The following is a 22,569-nucleotide window of genomic DNA, read 5'->3' on the forward strand; positions in this document are numbered from 1 at the left end:
TGACGTTGCTTTCACACGCTCTTCCCACATCCATAGTATTTCTTGTTGTGCTAAGGTTGACGTACTGAGGCAAGCGATGCTCCTTTCTTTGCTGACTTAATGTGCGTCTCTTTTATCCTGTCTTTTCTGGTAGCTTAATATTTCACAAGCCAGAAGGCTATGTATAAACTGTGCTCTTTGAGCAATTTACATTTATGCATTCAAGGAACAAACTGCTTCATTTCTTTGCTGCTGGCAAATAATAGTTATTTATTTCCAGTTGGTGCTTCACAGAGACTGCAGTCTTTGAGGGAAAGCTGTCATTTTATTTCCACCACCCCCCACCATGCCCGCCCAGCTACCCCTGCACACACAAACATTCATTCACTTGCAAAAGACATATCCCGCCGTGGTCCCCAGATGCATGTGGTCCCCAGCTTTCCTTTTTTGTTACTGTCCTGTTGTCTCAACACTTCTTACGTTGGTTGAATTCTTGAATAGAATTTGCTATGGGGAAAGAGAAACGGGAGCCATGCTTGCCGTCTCCTGCCAGATCACCTTGGCCTTCTTTTCCTAGAAGGCACAGGTAGTTTCTTGTCTAGATAAGGATCTCCCTCAGGCCCCAACTAAACGGATTGAGTTGTGTGAGATAAATCACTCCCTGAACACATGACTGTGGAGCTCACTGCTGCTGCTTGGCTGTCACTTCTCATTGCAGCTCTTGTGCATACTCCTGTGAACTTGATCGTTGCACAGTTCTGCAGGCCTTCTGAAGGGACTCATTGAAATGTGACTCCAAGCCCAGGGCAGCTATGCAAAAGAATAGATGCAGAAAATTGATACCTTATTGAAGGGCTGTGCTTTTATTTTTGCTAATGTGAGTTGTGGTAAACTGAGGGGCACTGTGGCAGTGTGTGAGAGCGTCCTTTTATGCAGCTATTTGTGCCTTTTTACTAAGGTTTCTACACCCGTGAAGTTTCTTGGCAGTGAACTTTTTGCGAGAGAATTGGAGGCACGGGCATACCCAGGTTTATTGCACTTCACAGGTTTGCATTGTTTTGATAAATAGGAGGATTGTGGCAACCCTGTGTTAAGCAAGTATGTCAGTGCCATTTCTCCAGCAGCATGTGGCTGTCATATTTTGGTACTTTTCGTATTTCAAACTTTATTAGTAGTAGTAGTACATCTGTTGTGGTGATCTCTGACCAGTGACCTTGGCTGTTATTATTGCAATTGTTTTGGGTCGTCATGAACCACAGCCCTAAGGTGGTAAACTTAATTGATAAATGTTATATGTGTCCTGATTGCTCCACCCACTGAATGATAAAACCAAACAAAGCTGTGTGCAGTGGTGTTTGCCTGTAGTCCCAACTACTCAGTAGGCTGAGGTGGGAGGGTCACTTGAGCCCAGGAGTTACAGACCAGCTCAGGCCAACATAATGAGACCCTATCTCAAAATAGAAAAGTAATCAAAACAGCCTTATTGTTGATATGGAACAATTTTAGTGGTCTGGATAGAAGACCAAACCAGTCACAACATTTCCTTAAGCCAAAGGCTAATCCAGAGGAAGTCCTCTGGATTTTGACTCTTCTCAATTCTGTGAACACTGAGAAGTAAAGAAGTTGCAGAAGAAAAGTTTGAAGCTATTAGAGGTTGGTTCAGGAGGTTTAAGGAAAGAAGCCATCTCCATAACATGCAAGTACAAGGAGAAGCAGCAAGTGCTGATGTAAAAGCTATAACACGTTATTCAGAAGATCCAGCTATGATCACTGATGAAGGTGGCTATACCAAACACCAGATTTTCAGTGTAGATGAAACAGCCTTCTACCCGAAGAAGATGCCATCCAGGATTTTGATAGCTAGAGAGATGTCAATGCCTGCCTTCCAAGTTTCAAAAGACAGGTTGACTCTCTTGTTGAGGGCTTATGCAGCTGGTGACTTTAAGTTAAAGCCATTGCTCATGTACCATTCCAAAATCCTAAGGCCCTTAAGAGTGATGCTGAATCTACTCTGCCTATGCTCTGTAAACAGAACAACAAAGTTTGTATGACAACACATCTGGTTACAGCATGGTTTATAGACTATTTTAAGCCCATTGTTGAGATCTGCTTAGAAAAAAAAGATTTTTTTTCCATAATATTACTGCTCATTGACAACGCAGCTGACAGTCACCCAGAGCTCTGAAACAGTTGTACAAGAAGATTGTGCGTGCCTGCTAACACAGCATTCGTTCTGCAGCCCATGTATCGTATCATGGAGTAATTTTTATTTTAAAGCCTTACTATTTAAGAAATACATTTTGTAAAGCTAAAGCTGCCATAAATAGTGATTTTTCTGATGGATCTGGGAAGCAAATTGAAAACTTTCTGGAATGGATTCACCACTTAAAATGCCATTGAGAACATTCGTGATTCATGGGAGGAGGTTGAAACAGCAACCAACATAAACAGGAATTTTAAGGAAGTTGATTCCAACCCTCATGGATGTCTATGAAGAGTTCAAGACTTCAGTGGAGGAAGTAACTGATAGAAATAGCAAAAGAACTAGAATTAGAAGTAGAGCCTGGTGATAAAAATGAATTTCTGAAATCTCATGAAAAAAAAATTGGAATGGATGAGGAGTTGCCTCTTAGAAATGAAAGAAAGTTATTTCACCAGCCGGGCGCGGTGGCTCACGCCTATAATCCCAGCACTTTGGGAGGCCAAGGCCGGTGGATCACGAGGTCAAGAGATCGAGACCATCCTGGTCAACATGGTGAAACCCCGTCTCTACTAAAAATACAAAAATTAGCTGTGCGTGGTGACACATGCCTGTAGTCCCAGCTACCCAGGAGGCTAAGGCAGGAGAATTGCTTGAACCCAGGAGGCGGAGGTTGCGGTGAGCTGAAGTCGGGCCATTGCCCTCCAGCCTGGGTAACAAGAGTGAAACTCTGTCTCAAAAAAAAAAAGAAAGTTATTTCATGAGGTGAAATCTAGTCCTGGTGAAGATGCTGTGAACATTGTAGAAATGGCAACAAAGGATTCAGAATATTACATAAACTTGATAAAGCCGCATCAGGGTTTGAGAGAATGGACTTTAATTTTGAAAGAAGTTCTTCAGTGAATGAAATACTATCCAACAGCATTCCATGCTATAGAGAAATATTTTGTGAAAGGAAGAGCCAGTTGATGCAGCAAACCTCATTGTTTTTTTGCCACAGCCACCACCTCCATCAGCAACCACCACCCTTATCAGTCAGCAGCATGAGCATGGAAGCAAGACCCCCCAGCAGCAAAACGATTATGACTCACTGAAGGCTCAGATGATCGTTAATATTTTTTAACAATAAAGTGCTTTTAGTAAACTACAGTATAGGGTAGATACTTTTACATGTTCTGGAAAACTAAAAATTTGTGTGACTTGCTCTCTTGCAATATTCACTTTTGCAGTGGTCTGGAACTGAACCCACAAATTCTCCGAGGTATGCCTGTATGTATTCAACTCATCATCTGCTATATAGCTGAGAAAGAAAAGCATCCTTTTGATAGTGTAGCGCTTTATCCCAGGGGTGAAAAAGAGAAACAGTATTATTCTTTCTGGGAAACTTGGCCACAAATGTATAGGGAAAGGAGAACATTGAAGTTCTGTCTTTTAAACTCTAAATTACCTGAATGGAGCCAGCTCAGAGCACACAGACCATCTTGGCTGGAGTTTTCCTGCAGAATTCTTCTAGTTTTTACGTTGCTTAGACACAAGCAGTCTGATCACTCGTCTCTGCATCAGCCAGTTCCTGTGTGTATTTGGCATTATTTTAAGCTTAGCAATTCAAACGGCATTGCCTGAGTTAACTTACATTGTGAAAGATAGATTACACAGAAGCAAATAAGTGATAAAAATATAAGCCTTTTACATTTTTCTCCTGCCATAGTGTATCCCGTTAGATTATGCATCTTTTGGTTTCTTCAGAAACCTGGCAAGAATACAGGACGGGGAAAAGTCTTAGGAGAAAGCAGATCTCAGTTTGCGTCGTGGCTCTACTGTGTATAAGCAGGTGACTTTAGCGAGGTTATTTACCTTCTTCAAGCCTCAGTTTACACATCAGTTATAACTGGGGATTGTTTCCTGCCTCATGATTATTGGAGTTTAATGAGTTGAATCTAAAACAAGCCCACTGTAAAGCAGATCATCAACAAATATGCTCCTTCCCCTTGCAAAAAGTTAGTGTTTTTATAACTAGAGTTTGCCTTGCCCCTCAATTTGGAATGGCATAATTGTGCAGCATGTGTGCACATAGCTATGGCTCTACCATAGAAATTGCGACCCACCCATTAGTGGAAATAAATCAAGAAGAAGAGCTGCGCCAGCCTCCTTCTGACTGAGCTTGCTGGAAGGAAGGCACCTGGGTTTTCCCTCTGAGACTTTGGAGCAAGGAACTCTGCAATGTCCTAAACCCCATCCCGAAGAATACACAGGTAAGATACAGTCCTAGGTCTCAGGAAACACCCAAGGGAATACAGGCATGTAAACAAGATGTAAGGTTGGGCACTAGATGAGAGAATAGAATTATGGACAAGGTCTAGAAGTAGCACTGAGTAGGGAATGATTATTCCTTTAGGTGGACATCAGAGAACACCTCCCTAGGTGCTGGTATCTTGAGCTGTGCTTTGAAGGACATAGAAGAGTTTACTGTGTTGGGGAGGGGGAGTAGGAGGAGATGCACATTCTTACTAGAGATAGCAGCGTGTGCAGAGTTGCAGAGGTATGATACATCTGCGTGGATCTGGGCAACCACATAGCCGTTGTTACTGGTGGAGTATAAAGAGTGAGGAAGGTGGAGCATGGGATCAGTCTGACAACTCAGACACAAGTTAGTCCTTCTCTTTTAGAATATGAAGTGGACCCTCAGAGTCACTGGAAACTATTAAGCAAGGGGCAGCATGCTCAGACGTGGGTTAAGAAAGTTCATTTTGGTGGATATATTGGAATAAATGAGGCACAAGAGTCTGGGAGAGCAATTCAGAGGCAAAACAGTAGTGGAGGTCTGAAATCTGGGGAGAAAACTGGAGAGATTTGGAAAAGTAGGAGATAGACTAGATGAGATTCTGGAAATGCCTGGTCTCATTTTGGTGAGGAATAGGGGATGATGTTGAGTGGAGGGGAGAAAGTGAAGGTGTCCTAGGTTTGAGCAGTCAGGTAGATCAAGATGTCCACACTCAAAAGCAACACAAAAGTAAATAGGTTTTAGGAACAGGTTGTTGGTTTGGTTTTGGAATATCCATGGGAACGTTCAAGCTGAGCAGAGGAGCCTATGCAAATACTCAGGTCAGGGAGCCATCGGCATAGAGGCAGTAATTAAAACTGTTACAGTGCCTAGAGGACACGTTTACAAGGAGTAAGCACCCTGGAAGACACCAGCCTTTGTGGAGTGGGCTAAGTGTTCATATATGGGCAGAGAAAATATGGTCAGAGCAGTCAGTCAGGAGACAGCATTCTTCTGGAAGCCGAGAGAGTAGAGAATTCCCCCCCAGGCATCAACAGTGTCAGAGTTTACATGAAACATCAAGTATATAAAAACTATGAAGTGCTTTTATGCTGCTTGTCAACTAGTACGTCACAGGTGACCTGTCTTGGTACAATTTCATCAGAGTTGAGTCAACTAAAGGCAGATTACAGGTGACTGGGAAGTAAAGGGGGAAGTAAGAAACAAACATTAAATACAGATTGCACTTCCCCAGTATCTAACAGAGAATGGAAAAGTAGTGCAGAAAGTAAAAGCCAAAGGGTGAAGGTAACATTCCGAGGATGTCAGTATCTTGAGTGCTCTTAGAACTGTAATTCTTATTCAAGAATCAAAAAGGTATAGATAGTTGAAAAGGCTATTCAGTATACCTATGGTTTTCATAATATCCATTTTAGAATGTAAAACTCAACAAAATACTGGCAAATGAGGCTATAAAAAAGATGGAGTGAGAGATTATCCTGGGGAACATGAGATTTGAAATGTTGAGAGGCACTGGTTTGAATTCTGAAGAGAAGGAATCAGGAAAGGCTGCACAGGGATAATTAATGGAGCAGTGACCTGGAAGAAACAGAAGGAATGAGATGGATGGAGGATGTGGGTTGAGGGAGCAGACTTAGAGAGAAAAGGAGCCGTTGGTCTTTTAAAACTACCTGCAAAGCTGAAGGTGAGTATAGGCATGCTATTCGTGTTGTGGGATTGTTCGCCTGGGTAGCGATTGTCGTGCTAGAGCTTTGCAGATATCTGTCGCATGCACTCTCCATTATGTAAGCGTGGCATTCTGCTGGAAATGATGTCCTTTACAGTAAGGAGGGAGTTTGGGTTGTGATTCTCAAGGGGAAAGTCAAGATAATTTTTGGGAGCAGTCCCTTATGTGCTGCTCTCATTAATCCCAGCCTTTTGGAGAGCCCTCTGTACTTCAAGGTGGGGTGGACACTTTCCATTTTTATGTGGCCTTTTTTCGGGCAGACGGCCCCACAGCTTGATAGGGAGTGGCATTTGGCCCAAGCCAACTGGCCGTTCTGTCACGGTTCCTGCACCCCTGTATGTAGAATGATCGCTTGGTCAGATGGGATAGCAGGTGGGGCTGGGGAAGTCAGCTGTAGCCAACAGGTCATGCCTCCTGAATGCTCTTGCCCTCTAGTCCTTCGAGCACCTGCCTTAGGCTTGGTTGGTGAGCCGGTGACCTTACAGCATCAGAACTGAGACTGTTCAAGGTCTCTCTTCCTGCTGCTGTGGCCTCCTCCTAAGCATGCTTATTTCAGTCTCGGAGGCAGTCACAGTCAGTTCTTGTCCTGAGTTAGCAGGGAAGCCAAGATCCCTGGGCAGCCTGCATTTGTTAAAAAGCATCCTTTTTCCTCATCTGGCATTTAGTGAGCCCCATACGTTTCCTCCATGAGAGCAAAAGTGGTTCATGCAGTTTTTAGTTTATTCTCACTTGTCATGTGTGTCCCATTTTACTTGAGTATTTTGTCTAGAGGAAGACTGAGTCACATATTTGGAAATTATTTGACTCTCAATTCATGCTTTTAGTTTTTACTTTCTTTTTCTTTTCTTTTTCTTTTTTTGGAGACAGGCTACAGTACAGTGGCTCCATCATAGCTCACTGTAATCTCAAAGTCCTGGGCTCAAGTAATCCTCCCTTAGATCCTGAGTATCTGAGACAACAGGTGCATGCCACCGCACCTGGCTAATATTGTTTACTTTTTGTAGAGGCAGGGTCTCACTATGTTGCCCAAGCTCAGGCTCCTGACTGCAAGCAATCCTCTTGCCTTAGTCTCCCGAAGTACTAGGATTTTAAGCATGAACCGTAACACATGGCCTCACATTTTTACTTAAGAGCCCGGTGGTGTGGAGTATTTGTCTTATTACATGACCTTTATATTGAGTGTCCTTATTGTAATTCCCTTGTTAGTTCTTAGGTATCAGGGTCATGCTGCAGGCACAGTTCAGGAAGTGGTCCTGTTGGATAAGCATAGCAGGTGTCAAGGTATGGTGCCTGTAAACCAAATACTTTTCTCCTGAATTGGAAGAGAGCAGTAATTTGGAATTTCAGTGAAGAGTGATCTGAGGAGCCTCATATCAGTTATTTGGAGTCTTCTGCCAACTCACTGAGTGAGTCCACCTTGCTGTGTTTGCATTTCCTTAGTGCAAAGGAGCTACTACAGTAAACATGAGGAATTGCAGGGTGAGGCAGGTAGGCAACGGATGCCAGTCACCTTGCATGGAACTCATAGTACAAACCATCTAGAAGGCAGTAGCCACTTGGCAGTGAGTTCCCCTGTGGATCACACACAGCAGGTGACTTACAATTAACCAGTTACCTATTCATATGAAATAACACAAGAAAATGAGAATTCCCTTTTCCTGTCCTTTAGCATTTTTCTTTCCCTCCCCCTTCCTCCCTTTCCCTCTCCCAACCCCTCTTCCTTCTCCTCTCCCTCTGCCTCCCTCTGTCCCTTCTCCTCTCCCTTTCCCTCCCCCTCTCCTTCTCCCTTTCTGGAGCTGCATTATGACAAGGGAGGCACTGAGAAAGGTTCTAAGTGTCTAGGATTTGATAAATGGTGGTGGGTTTGTGCATGGTGAACTAAAGGTTTGGCTGCATGTCCTTGCACCCTGAATGCCTTTGAATGAAGTTCCTCATTTCCTTCTTTTCCTTTAAGATCTCCTCTGCAGGCAATCCTCATTGTAATATCAACTGACTGTTTCAATAGACCAAAACTTCTAATGTGAGGAGAGAAGGGAAGGTGAACAGGATATCCTCCTCATCTTCTGGTCCCAGGAATGGTGGGTCCCCATTGATTACCAGTGCCTAACTAAATTACACAATTAAAGCCAATGTATGTTTAAGTGAGAAATCCCATTCTGCTATCACAGAGGTGCTAATGAATCAGGCTGTTATTGTGGTTGTGTTTGCTAGGCTTCTATCCTTAATTAAGCAATTACAGGGTCTGCTGATACTTATGAATTCCTTTCAGATGCTTTAATTGAATTGCAACCTAATGGATATTTGTAAAGTGGGGTATTCTTTCTCTTGGGACTTCCCAGTTTGATTCTGTCTCTACTGCCTACTTACTTTCTGTTGGGTCCCATTACTAGAAATGGGCAGCTTAAAACTATCAGATTTTATTTTTGTATAATTTAAAGAAGTTAGTAAAGTTAGGGGACTAGAAGACTAAATTGGCTTCTAAAGATCAATGATTTAAATGTAACTAGTTTGTTGGGTTTTATAGTTAAAATTATATTTGTGTATGTAACATAACTCATCCATAAATTATAAATATATTTGCAATTATTAAATATTAAATGATTTTTTTAAAAAAGAAATGGACAGCTTAACATGTGACTTTCCTGGAGCTGCTCTATTTCTTTACTTTTAAAGATATCATTATAAGAATTATAAGAATTATGTTCACATCCGGGGATCCTGGAGAGTCACTTACAGGAAAGAATTAACGCAATGAACAGATTTGGGGAGTGTTTTTTAATGAGTCCAAGATTTTTACAAGCACAGAATAAGAAAGATAGTCTTCAACAGATAAACTTTGGATGATACATAAATTAGTAGGATAACTTTTGCCTCGAATATTTTTTGTCTTGTTGTGTAGACAGCCATACAAAAAGTGTAGACAAGGAAATACAAGAGAGCAGTTGTCAAAAGCATAGGCCACATACTCTGAGAATACAGAGCAAATAACAATTGTTGAATGGAAAAGTTTTCTTCAGGGAGCTGGCATTTGAGTTTCTGAGAAGATCTGCTACATTTTCTTTGGACAGGCTGGGTTTGATTCATCCAGGCAGAAGAAGTTGGCCTATATCAAATCTCAGGAAGAGTTGCCTAAAAAAAAATGGACATATTCATCAATCATTTTTCTCTCCACTTTTGTATTGGTGTGTGAATCTCCCTCTTAGCTCTTCTGCCACTGAGCGTTCACTGCTCCGCCTTCCGCTCGCCGTCTGTACAGGCACACCATCACCCACTGGTCATGTGAATGAAAGTGCAAACCTCCAATTACAGCCTGATTATTTTCATCTTTACATCATGAGTCATCCCCAGAATGAGCCTCATCATGCTTATGGGTCATTCAATTACATGGTTATTTAATAATTTTTTATATTCATTGAGCACAATGCTAAGAATACAGAAATGCATGATATAGTTCCAGCCTTTGAGCAAAGTAATTGTGTCTCCTGGAGTAAAGAATGTATCAACATGAAGAAAAAAATATTTTAAAAAGCATAAGGGTAAACAGGCCTTAAATACTATACAAATGAAAACAGCTCAGGTTTTATAAAACACTAAGAGCAAATATGTAACTGCTGTCAAAAAGACTAGTTTAAAACCCAGAAATATAGAACTCAGAGAGGAGTGGACCCAGGTACTGACCCAGCCCAAGTCATTGCACACCTGGTGTACGGTGATCATCCGAGGACCATCCTATTAGGAAGGACATCAGGAAACTGCAGGTGGTCAGATCAGAGGAGAATGAGCAAAGATGATAAGAGCCTCAGCCTGCCAATACCTGAAGATTGGGGGTAGGAATTAAAAGAGAGATATCCACAATGTCATCAAGTGTTTCACGGTAAAAGAGGGAGAAATATGATTTGTTTAGTACTCATTCCAGAGGAACAAATAAAATCATCAATAAAAATAAGATTTGTTTGCCATGGTTTAATGGCAGTCACAGACCTTGGAGCTAAAACACTTAAAGATGAATTCTTGCTCTCCTGCTTCCTAATTAATTATTTATGTCAGACTGGTCTGCTTATCTTGGTGTGATGCTGGTGACTGGGAGGTGAGGGAAACAGCAAGGCCCATATGGCATTTATGTGCCAGCCTATCTAGGGCTTCCTATAACTAGGAAAAGATAGTCTTGGTGGTGTCATCCCCTTCAGTGGAGTCAGACTGCTGAGGATGGTACGGCCTCCTGATTGGGGTGTTCAGTCCCCACCATCTACTTGGTTTTATGTGCCAAGAAAAGATAGATGTTGATTTACCCTTGCTGTTACATGACAGGCCTGTGGATTGGCTTTGGATGGGTAGGTCAGTGAGGAGATTCCTTCCTTCTAAATTCTCTGACTAGTGTTTCTATTCTTCTAGTCCAAAGCCTTCTGTGCTTTTTACTCTTACGCTTTTATGTTTTAATACTGATGAGATGAGGGGAGAAAATATCCTGGATAGAGATGAGGCCTGTCCTGTGCAGAGCTAATGAGACCAGTGGAATGGTAGAGAAAGTCAGATCTGTGAGCTTTTCCCTAGGCATTCCTTTTCAGGTCCTTCTCCTTCCCTCCTACTTTAAAGTTCTTTCTGTCTGACTTTAAGCAGGATTGTCTGGCTTGCCTTCTACCTGGTGGGCATTGGGGAATGGAATGGGAAGCTTCCAGAAATCTGATGGCTTTTCTCTGTTGGATCCTTTCCAAAAACAGCACCTGTCTCATTGGTTGTACCCAAATGCCTCAGTTCTAAGTCCATTCTTGTGGCTTTCCCAGAGGAATACATTTCAGTGTGGATTATTCAACACCATCTTGTCAACCTGTGGGCATTTCCCAGCAGCCACTTAGTAGTAATGTTGACAAGCTACTGTGCTGCTCACCACCACTCCAGTCCTGTGGGGGAGTCCATTTGGCCAGACTAATAGTAGAAAATGACAGAAGCTGGATGCAGGAGAGGGAGTGTAAATGGTTTGGTAATTTGAAATTAAAGGTTAGTGCTTTGAAATCTAGTAATGGGCAGCCCCAGGGTGAGCAGTGCACACTGCTGTAAGAGTTAATCTGGTTGCCATGGAAACCACCTCACAAATCCCCCATCCCTTTCAAACAGATTTGACTGGGTTTAAAAAATAAATAAATACAACCATTCTTCATCATTGAAAAGCTGTTTTCTCCCTCTCCCAAACTCCAGGTCATTGCTCACCTTGAGTTTCTTTCAAAAAGTTTTCCTGAGGCTTCTCCAATCAGATGGGCTGGACTTGTTAGAGTTTGCACCTAGTTTTTTGTGTAGAATTTGAATGAATAGCACTAACATGGGAATTAGAAGACACTTGGTGTCCCGTGTGCGCAGCCTGTGCAAGCTTGCTCTCCTGCTGGCGTTGAGGAGGTGTCACAGTTTCAGTCCTGGCACTAGACACGGCCACTGACCACAGAGTGCACTTCCTCGTTCCTGTGCACGGGGGGCCCAGAAGAAGCCCAAGGAGCTGCTCTTCATCTCAGTGCTGTGCAGTGTTCCCAGATTCTGCTGTGGGGCTGCCAAGCACAGGCCTAGGAGGAGCAAGAACAATCTACAGAAGTTCCTTTCATATTTGGAAGGCATCTGAGACAAAATTGCATTTTCTCCGTCATTTTATTTCATCATTAGAGCTTTTTCCAATTTACTTAAATGACCCTCTTAATCTAGACCTTGTAAGTTTTTGGGCTTTTTTTAACCAAAGCTTCTTCACCCTTTGCCTATGATGAAGTAAATGAGATCTACATCTCATTTGGCTCCCTGCAAGATTAGCTTATAGGCTTGTAAAGTAGGCTTTGGAGGAAACTTTCTATTCAAGCTTTCTGGATTCCCTGTAGTTTTTCCTTAATATACTTATTATACTCTGTAATGCTTTTACAATAGCATTCCTCGATAAACCTTCGTAACTCCCATGCTTACCTTTACTATATGTAGGAAAATATTTAAATTGACTGGCTAGTCTACGGCTGGTGGAGAAGTTCCCATCTCCCTGCCCTTGTGTGCCTCCTTTTCCTGAGCTTGTACATCTGCTAGTGATTTTTCTAGGGTTAATTTGGGTGTTTTTATTTTTAAATTGGAACATGGTGTCTGTCTCTTCTCTGTGTGTGTTTTGGATGCAGCCCCTGTGCTAGGCATGCGGTTATTAACTCCACTGATATACCAGTTCGCTCATTAGCATTTGCATTTTAAATTACAAGCTAGAGCAGACGACATTTATGCTATATTTGTACCATTGCCTTCTTCATGAATGATGTCGTATGTGCAGGGAATGCAGAAATAACTTCTAAAGCCCTGATGTATTTTAGTCTCTTTTTTAGCAAACTGCTATTTCTTTTTTACTCTTGATTCTCATTGTTTGATAGGGAGTTTGTTTTTTTTTTTTAAATTTTCCAAGTTTAGACCTATTTGTAAGTGCTACTGATTGGGAAGTGCTAACGACAGACCAGCCCTTCATATCAAAATAGACATATTGCGTAGAGTGGCCATCTTTCCCTTTCACGTGGTGCTCCTTGTAAGCAGCCTGCCTTGATTTGAGGAGGGAGTTTTTTCCTCCACAGTTTGGTGGGTGGGAAGACATGGTAACAGATACTTGTTCTTGCTAGTATTCTTGCTGGAATCCCTCTTTTTTATAGTTGACTAGTTACTGGTTACTTAACACCTGTTAATTGCTTGGCACTGCAAGGGAAAAAAGGGAAATAGTGTATGCCTTCAAGGATCTTATTTTTGACAAGAATCATTTATATTGCACCACAGTACAGCATATACTTAAATGTTAATATTGAGTGTAAAATACCAAGTTAGTGGTGGGTTTCTTAAGTGAGATTTGCCAGGAGGGAAGGTCTTGTGGAGCAGCTGTTGCTCTTGGCAGACGGTGTAATAGCTTCAGCATCTGGATCTCAAGAACCAAATCAGAAGTGCACATATATCATGGATCTGTGATTGGAGCCTTCCTAGGCTTGCACCACTGTGCCTAACATAGTGTTTGTCTGGTTTCTTGCAGGAGGATGGGGGCACAGAAAGCAAGTTCTGGTAGATAGGTTTGTGTTCATGCCATTGCGCTTTCCTCTATGAGCTCTAATGTGGTTCTCTGAGTTCTGTTGCAGTTTCTTCCTGTTGGTGAATTCTAACTTTTAAAACATAACATGAAAAATGCAGGGAAATCATACTGGAAGTAAATGTGCTGCATTGTTGGTAGGCAAGCACAAAATCTGCAGTTGATAGAAACTATTTTCATTTTCCCACATTCTCCCTAAAGGTTTTCTCTGATATAATCTTCATTCTGCTAATAGTTGTTGGAATAACCAAGACACAAAGAGTTGCATTTGATGCTGATGAATCCAAGTACAGATGATATATTAATTCAGAACCTGATCCCTTTAAGGAGTCTCATTACTGCACATGGCATATCATACAGTAATAAAGAAATTACATGGTATGGGGTAATAGCATTCTAAACCTCTTCTTATGTTGATCCATTTCCCACTGTGAGGTTGGCCTCACAGTGAACATTGCCATATCATACTCACTCCTTATTCCCTTAGAGAATGGATCTTACTATTAGATAGAGTGCTGGGGAGGTGGTAGCTTTGGTTCCTTCAACATAGTAGCACTTGAGCTGTGCTAGTTCACAATCCAGTTCTACTTCATGTTTGATACAGCTTTGTACATTTCCTTTGATTCTATTCATTATTTTAATAATTTCTTACCTGGAATCTCTTGATTCATGGTTTCTAAGAAATCCATATACAGCGCATCAGAGCTCCAAGTAGGGTCCGAAGTCGTGTGAGGGGGTCCTTCCACCTCAGTATCTAAGAGTTGAAGTGAGTCCAGTTCCCACCTCACCTCAGTCTTCACATTAGTTCATTTTCCATAAATAAAAGTACTCATGAAAGTCTTTTGAGAAATCGATGGGCAGGACAAGACAAAATTGATGAAGAATTGCTATCTATCTTTGTATTTCTCCTCTGAAGATTGTCCATTTTGGGCCCAGTGTTTGCTGTGCCCTTCTGTGGCTTCCATGAAATCCAGGCTCCAGATACAGGCCTTTGTGTCTCAGTCTTTAGCTTCTTTTAGTCTCTGTGCCTGTTACCTGGCAAAGTTGTTCTCTTGAAACTAGTAAGCTGTGCCTACCAGGGCAAGTCTAGATCTCACGGAGGAGATGAGTGGGACCCCAGAACTTGGAAGAGGTAAGGCAGAACAGGAGATGTCATTGGCTGGCATCACCTGCAACCAGATGAAGGTGCATTTGGATGGTATGGCAGCAGGCACCTAGATGGCACTCGGCACGTTCATTCAGTAATGTTTAGAAATGCTCCTTAACAGTGCTGATGAGAGCAGTTTTGACAAACAACTCACTAAAGAGCCGTGGAATCCCACAGACTGTGTTTCATTTTTTCATTACATTTGTTAACCTGGTGGAGGGCTGATTGCTGCCAGTTACTCCCCATCCTGCTGAGCTGGTGCTCAGAGGAGGGTGGATGTGGCTTGACTGCGTTCCCCCAGCTGCCAAGCCATCCAGCCTTCTTGTAGTTCTCTGCGCCTACCTCCACTATGCCATTGGCTCCTGACGGAAACCTTGAATTAAGTGGGTTAGAAATAAACTGCTTGAATGCATTTGTGCAGATAGCTTCTCTCACCAGCTATCTGAAATGCTTTTTGAAATAAACGGGAGCCCTTTGTAAGCTGCTTTATAAGCTGTGAAGTCCATTGTTGCTGCTCTCTGCAGCCAGCGTGTCTCTAACCTAAGTAACGTCTACTTGGCTCTGGGCCAGGGCTTGGTATTGGAAACTGGCGTAAGCAGCAAAGCCGCCCACCAGAGTCACTAGCAGCTGTTGCAAGTTGGAGGATTTGCAGAAATTGAGATTGCTGTTCCCAGATATTGGCACTTGCCTGGTGATGAATGACCGAGTCTGTGCAAGGGGACTCTGTATGCCTTCCTTCGGCCGTTTATTCTCAGCCCTCTATTGTGGCGCCTGCTCAATGGCCCCATTGTAGAGGAGGGCGGCTGAATGGAGGGGTGAGTGGCCTGCCTCTACTGCCATTCCCTCTCTCAGTTGGCCTAAACTGAGACATTAATAATAGCTCTTTGATCCCCTGAACTGGATCTTGGGGCAGGAATTTCGTGGCACATAGCACAAATGCCAAAGGCTAAGAATCCAACCTTGAGAGAGTAGAGAAATGAACTTCACCTAGAGCGAATTGAGCCCTGCATTGAGTACTCTAGTGCCCTTTTGCCTTAATCCACCCATCTGATCCAGAATAGCCAGGGAGGTAAGACCAAGACCTGGAAAGGTCTGTTCTGATAATGGGTGGTGTTTATTTCTGATATGATTTCCCATGAATGAACTTTTCAGAGGGTGACGCCGTGTTGTATAATTTCTTCTTATCACATATACCTGTGCATATTCATATATGCATATGCTGAAACCAGTGTTACAGTGCCATCTTCCTAGAGATTACACTGCAAAGAAGCAGCCTCAGTTAAGGGGCATCCACCTCCTGACTCAATCTCCCACTGCCACTCCTTCTGACATCACTGTTTCGTCATCAGATTGTCAGATGCTTGAGGGCAGGGACCTTGTCTATCTTGTCACCACTGAACCCATCCTAACACTGCCTAGAATAGTGCTTCAACAAGTCAGTGCTCACTAGAAAGTTCTTGGATAAGTGAACGAGCACTGATGTTTCTTGGCTAACATTTTGACTATTTTAAAATTTAGAAAACAAAACCCTACGGTTGCCATAGAGAATAGAGAAAGAATGCTAGAGCCGCAGCAACCCTGCAGTCACGAATGGAACCAAACTGAGTGTCTCTCAGGAGAACTGGATTAATGCCTAGATCTGCCCCCAGAGTAACAGAGCCTTGAACAGGTCACAGAGCCTCGCTGGACCTCAGATTTTTTTCAGAGGATGAGGGGTTTGGATTAGGTTTCTCTAAGATTCAGTCCACGTCTGAATTTCTAATAATAGTTTTCACTTAATGAGTACTTACATGCTGTGGATTAATTCATTTGATCCTTGCCAACAATCCTGTGAGGTAGGCACCATTACATTACAATCTCCATTTTGCAGATGAGAAAACTGAGGCCGGGGAAAGTGAACTTACTAAATAAATAGCAGAGCATATTTTCTTGATCTCATCATATGTCTCATTTAGAAAGCAATGCTCTAATTGATACTGAACATACTCTCCTCCAGGTAACAAGGGACCTTTCCAGTCTTCCTCCATTCACTGCATCTGCCTGTGCTCTCACACTAGCTAGGAATCAATCTGGTACTGCTTTTCTTCATGACCAAAAGCAAAGCTTAAGAAGCAGACAGTGTCAGTGGCCCTACGTAGGAAGTGTAGTAATGAAGGTATGAATTTTTAGTTGTTTGGGGGTTTGGATTTGTTTTATTGGCCCACAGATGACACCAATATGGAACACGATGAGAGCATGGCTAGGACATGTGATGGTAGAGCAAGAGACAGCAGGTCAGACTTGTGGGATGGGTTTATGAGCTGGGGCATTTATGGATAAATTAAACTTTAGCCCTGAGTAAGCAAAGTCCTAAGCCAGTTATTACTGCTCTGGCACTTCGAATGGGCCCTATGCAACGCTTATAAATTATTCAGCTGCTTTATTAATAAAAGGCCAAGCAACTTGCATAGTCCTGGTGATACTTCAGTGTATAGCTTAGAGAGAGCAGGTTAGAGGAGTAGAATATTTGCCAACCACCAAGGAACCCTCTTTTCTAATGTGGAGGTGACAGGGTTAAACTGACTACCTTGAAGAGCAGAGTTTCTGGACAGAGTGCGTGAAACTGGCATTGAAATGTTAACAATGTCTGCTAACAAAGGGCTTTCCTCTGGGAAGTGGCTGTTGAGATTTCCTGGACTTTTGGATCTGATGCACCTTTCGCAGAATGGCATGACTGCGGCGAGTAAGTGTCCCAGGAGATCCAACATTTAAGCCTCAGAAGTTTTTTATTTTTTGTTTTTTAATAATTCTTATGCCTCTTTATTTTAATATAATTTTATACTTACAGAAACGTTATAAGAAGACAAGTACAAAGATCCTTCCATTTACCCTTTATTAAATTGTTAACATATTGCCCCACTAGCTATTTATGTATTTTTAGAACCAGAGATTTTGGTCAGACTGCTTCTCACATCCATAAGAACAGGAAATGATGTTTTTCCATCTCATAGGGAAAATACTTTTTTCTAAAAGTTCAAGGGGTCACCATTCTTGTTTCACGATATTGTTCCAGCCTGAAAGGCGACCCATGGCAGTTGTACATCCTGACTTTTCCAGGGAAACTTCTGCTTTCAAGTTCTCTGTTCAAATTCCAGGCCAACTGTGAGGCCAGTGGGTCTTTTTGGTTCAAAACTTAGCATTCTAGCAGCTTTGGGTTGGGGCTTCTGTCAGGTTGAGATGTTTTCAGGGGTGAGAGAACCTAGAAGTATAATAGGATTAAGTAATGTAGTTTACAGCCCTGTCTGGAAGCCTCTGGAAATGTGTACATCTCAGGATATTTGCATATTTGCTGTCTGAGTTTTTCATGCTGCCCCTGGCTATGACAGGAGCTTTATAATGTTACATTCTTTTAGATTTTGGGAAATAATGGGTCAAAAGTATGGCAAAATAATCTACTTCATATATATTTCCAAGCATGTTGGGATTGTTATTTAATGGCACTATGAGAATTTCAGTGTTTTTTTTGTTGAACTACAAATATTAGCTGAATATCAACCTGCTGAATGCAGATGAACAGCACAGAGATGAGAGGGCCCTCAAGGCTGACGCTTCTCAAGACACCAGCTCGAGAGGCACGGAGGGCAGCTAGTACCTGATTCCTCTGGCGCTGGCCTCACATGTCATGGCACAGACTAAAAGGAAGACTTATTTTTGTCAACTTTGCACACTCATCATTTTTGCAGTTCCATCCACTCTTGAGTCTTGTGTCCTCCTGCATTTTCACTGAAATGAATACCGTGTTGGTATGTTTCCTTGTCCTCATTGATTATGTCTCTTTCACCCTCACTCAGCTCTGTTTTCTCACCCATCAGAGAACAGTATGGATTTTATAGCTTTAATAGCAAGCATTGTGCCAATAATGGCCTCACCATTCTTAGCTTTTGTACTTTTTTTGCCCCCATTGCTATCCACGATCCTATAAAGGACTGCAAGGAGATTGCTACTTTTTGGTACAGCAGGACACACTCAGTGTAGTAGGGTTGAGGTAGGAAACCTAATTCAAGGGGAATAAAATAGGTGAAACATGAGTTGGAAATAGTTAGAGGAAAGTTGATAATAGAAAGTTTACTAAGTAAGAAATTGGAAGACCTTCTCATCCAGACTCTACTGCTTCCTGTATGGCCTTAAAACAAAGCTCACACAGGTATCTGCTCCTGCTTCTCTGACTCTCATTGTTTGTGCCTTTATAGGCTGTACCTCCCCCCTCAACCCTCCATTGTTAACTCCAGGTTATAGTCCTGGCTATTGGCCTTGAATTATGTGAAACGGTATCTGATGTTCTTTCAAGGGCTCAAATGCCATGATCTTATGAATTCTGCTCCTTAATCTCTTACATTTTGAGTTTGAAATCAAGTCAGCTGATCAGCAAATTGAGTTGATTAAATTTTTTGCCCTGACATAAATGTGATCTGTATGAGTAGGAGATGACAGCTTAGAAGACAGCCTGGGTCTTCCTTTAGTTCATCAGATAAACACTCTAATTGGATAACAGAGCTCAGTTTTAAAGTAGACTGAGCTCAAAGGTGAGCTAGCCAAGGGCTAATGCTAATGCCATTGATCCAATTCTCAGAAGAGCAATTAGGGCCCTAATGAGATGAGGACCTTAGGCTTTTGTGATAGCACCAGAGAGAAGCTGAGAAACTGTCTTGAATGGCCCTACCAGCTTGGAGCAAGCTGCTTGTTTGGGATTCACCCGTTGCTCAAATGTCTCCCAGATGTTTGTGCAAGATCTGGGCCCCTGCATAGCCCAACCCTCTTCTGTTCCCAGTTCTCTTTTTGTAAGGATGATAGATTCATGATGCTCACCATTCGATTTAACTGGGATTTGTCTTTCTTTGTCAGGTGCTCATTCGTAAGGCTACAGATTTAAACACACAAGCTGAGAAATAAGTTTCAAGTTCTGTTAAAATGCTGTTTCGCCCACTTCACACATGTGGTATATTAAGGGTTCACCTTTAGCAACAGCCAATTAGTAATTGCCAATACTGCTTATGTGTGGTGTGGGATTCTTAACAGTTGCTATGAGAACTTAACTTTTGCATTCCCTGACTCATTTTACATGAACAATGCAAATGTGAAGAGATTTGAAGGGGAGGGATGAGAAGACAGGGAGCTGGCAAATAAATGAAGCCCTGTTCCCTCGTAAATCATTTTGAATGGTAAGTTCTTGATGCTCATTCGGTTTTTCCACCTCACACTCTCTCATGCACATTTGTTTTCCCTAAACCCTTAAGAAGAAAGTAAAATAGTTTGACCTTTATTTGCATCAAACTTAAAAGCAGTTCAAGTTCAATACTTAGCAAGAAGATTGCCTTTAATGAGCCAAGTTTAGAAGAGCTGGATTTTAATCTCTTAATGTTGGAAGGAGATGAGATGTGCATACACACTGAGAAAGTAAGCTTATGGCTTTAACTATTAAATTCAAAAATGAATCACTCTCCCAGCAGCATTTAAGAACAAAAAACTGTGTGGGTTTCTTTTGTTGTTGTTTGTTTTGGGAGGAAAAGCATCTCATACAGCATGCGCCTGTGTGTGAAATCTTGCAATTTGAAAAACACCCTTTCCTCAACAGCCCAGAAGTCATCTTTACTTGTTTTGGACATCACCTGAGGACAAAGTTTTTTTCCCAAACCAAGGTCGTCCTTTGCCTTCTTTGAAGCCGCCTCCCAGCTCAAGATCTGGCCCCAGCACAGTGTGAAATGTGGTTAGAGCCTCTGAAGAATGAAAAGGTGCTTCCCTCAGCCTTTGTCAGCGCTAATGGCCAGCTGTGTTTTGTGCACTGTCACTTTGTTTTTCCTCTCCCTTGTCATTTGGTGGGCCAGGCTTTATGCTGAATAGCTGATAAAGAGTGCTTATCCCCCACTCCCTTCCCTCTCAGTTCTCTTCCTCTTACTGTACTTGAAAGAAAACTGGAATGCTGGGTCAGAACTTCTTGATTTGCCCTTCAGAGTAGAAACTGTAAAGGGTCTGTGGTCACTAGGACCCCAAGAGCTCTAGAATAGCTCTTCCCAAACTTATTAAATGGGTCTGGAGTTGGGCTAGAGAATTGGCATTTCTAGCAAGTTTCCAGGCAATGTCAATATCAGTGATTTGCAGACCCTCATTTGAGTAGAAAGGGTCTAGACTTCCCTCCCCCTTTTTTTTCTCTAGGTTTGGGAATTATGAAATATTCATTGCATACACAAAGTGTTAGTGGCTAAGAGAACAGGTTTGGAGCCAGTCCCCACCTAGTCTAAGTTTAGGCTCCCTAACTTGCTAGATATGTGAAACTCCCAGTTTCCGCATTAAAGAAGTGGAGAAAAAATAGTGTCATTGTGATCAGCAGATCATCCTTGTGATGTGCCTCTTATCCGGTGATATAGCACTTGTATGATGCAAAGAAGCCCTACGTGGCCATTTTGATCCAACACTTGATGCATGAATTGAATCCTGCCCACATACATGCTATTGTCCAGGAAGGCCTTTGCCTTATGACATTTTAGAGCATATCCTTGAACCAGAACGTGACTTTCCCTACCATCCATGAAATGAAACTGCAGTCTACTATTACATTCCCTTCCTCCTGCCCAGATTGGCCCTTGCCTGGTGAGAGGTACTGAGCTCTTAGTGTGCATACTAAGCTGGTCTGTCATTGTGGCCACATCTTATAGAGATTTAATGGATCTCTCCTGCCTTGATGCTTGTAGTCAGGACCTCTATGTTGTACAGCAGAGTGGGGCAATTAGCCACCCACCTTGAAGGGTAAGAGGGCAGTTCTTTCAGTAGCAATGGTAGTTGCAGATTAAATCTCAGATGTGTATAGGACCAGAGACTCTTTAAAAAATATTCTGGATCTCATACCCCATTAGGATGGCTACTATCAAAAAACCAAAAGATAGCAAGTATGAGCAAGAACCAATTTATTAATTTTTAAAATCAATACCAATTCAAAACACATCTAGATTTGGAACCCTTGTGCGCTGTTTGTGGGATTGTAACGTGGTGGCAGCTGCTATGGAAAGTAGTATGGAGATTCCTCAAAAAATGTTAAATATAATTACCATGTGATCCAGTGGTTTTGCTTCTGGGTATATATCTAAAGGAAATGAAATCAGTATCTTGAACAGATACCTGGAGTCCCTTGTCCATTGCAGCACTTACTCACAATAGCCAAGATATTCAGACAACCTAAATGGCCATCTGGGAACCAATGGATAAAGAAAATATGGTATATACCTACCATGGAATGTGATCTAGCCTTAGGGAAAAAAAAAAGAGATGCTGCCATTTGCTACTCTGGATGAACCTGCAGGTCATTATGCTAAGTGACACATTATGCTAAGTGTTGCAGGACAAATACTTCATGATTCCAATTGTAGGAGGTACCTAAAATAGTGACACTCACAGAAACAGAATAGAATGAATGGTGGTTGCCAGGGGCTTTGAGCAGTGGGGAACAGGGAGTTGCTGCTCAACAGGTCTAAAATTTCACTTATGTGAGACAAGTCAGTTCTGGAGATCTGCTGTACACTATTGTACCTGTTGGTTAGAGTACTTTATTATACATTTAAAAATGTGTTGGGAGAGTAGGTCTCATGTTAAGTATCCTTATATTTATATGGAAGAGGACAGGGAGAGATTCTGCTTCTTACAAGGAATTTCTTCTTGGGAGTAAAGCTAATTTTGAGGGACAGAATGTGGTGGTCCAAAACAGGGTTTGGAAATATGGGCTGAATTGATTAAAGATCAGAGTTCCTTGCACAAATCCTAGGCCCTTACCTCCTTTTATCAGTAAGCGTGGAAGCTTTAGCAAGTAGCTTTGTGTCACTGATAAAGCAAAAAACAAACAAACAAACAAAAAAAAAAAACCTACCTTCTCTAGCTGAGGATCTTTTTTTTCTTTTCCTGGACTTATTTGGACCTGCATGTTGCAAAATCCACATTGCCACATTGAAAGAACTAGCTCCTATTCATCCTTCACTTCTCAGTTTAAATTCCACTTTTTCCCAGAGCAGAATAAGCCCTTGCCCCTCATCATGTGTTCTAGCTCCCTGCAGTTCTCCTCCCTTACTTATTTCTTAATCAGTGGAGGCTTTCTCCAATAGAGTCTTAACTCCTAGAAGTTTTTGTGTTGCTTGTCTCTATTGTA

The 22,569-nt window shown here is 42.1% G+C and overlaps 1 protein-coding gene across 2 annotated transcripts in view; it reads left to right on the top strand.

Moving 5' to 3' along the window:
- Nucleotides 1-22,569, top strand: part of SND1 (staphylococcal nuclease and tudor domain containing 1) — a 459,246-nt gene that overhangs the window by 283,168 nt on the left and 153,509 nt on the right. The window lies entirely within an intron of this gene.

This window comes from Cebus imitator, unplaced genomic scaffold (assembly GCF_001604975.1).
Source record: "Cebus imitator isolate Cc_AM_T3 unplaced genomic scaffold, Cebus_imitator-1.0 Scaffold219, whole genome shotgun sequence".
NCBI classification, from domain to species: Eukaryota; Metazoa; Chordata; class Mammalia; order Primates; family Cebidae; genus Cebus; species Cebus imitator.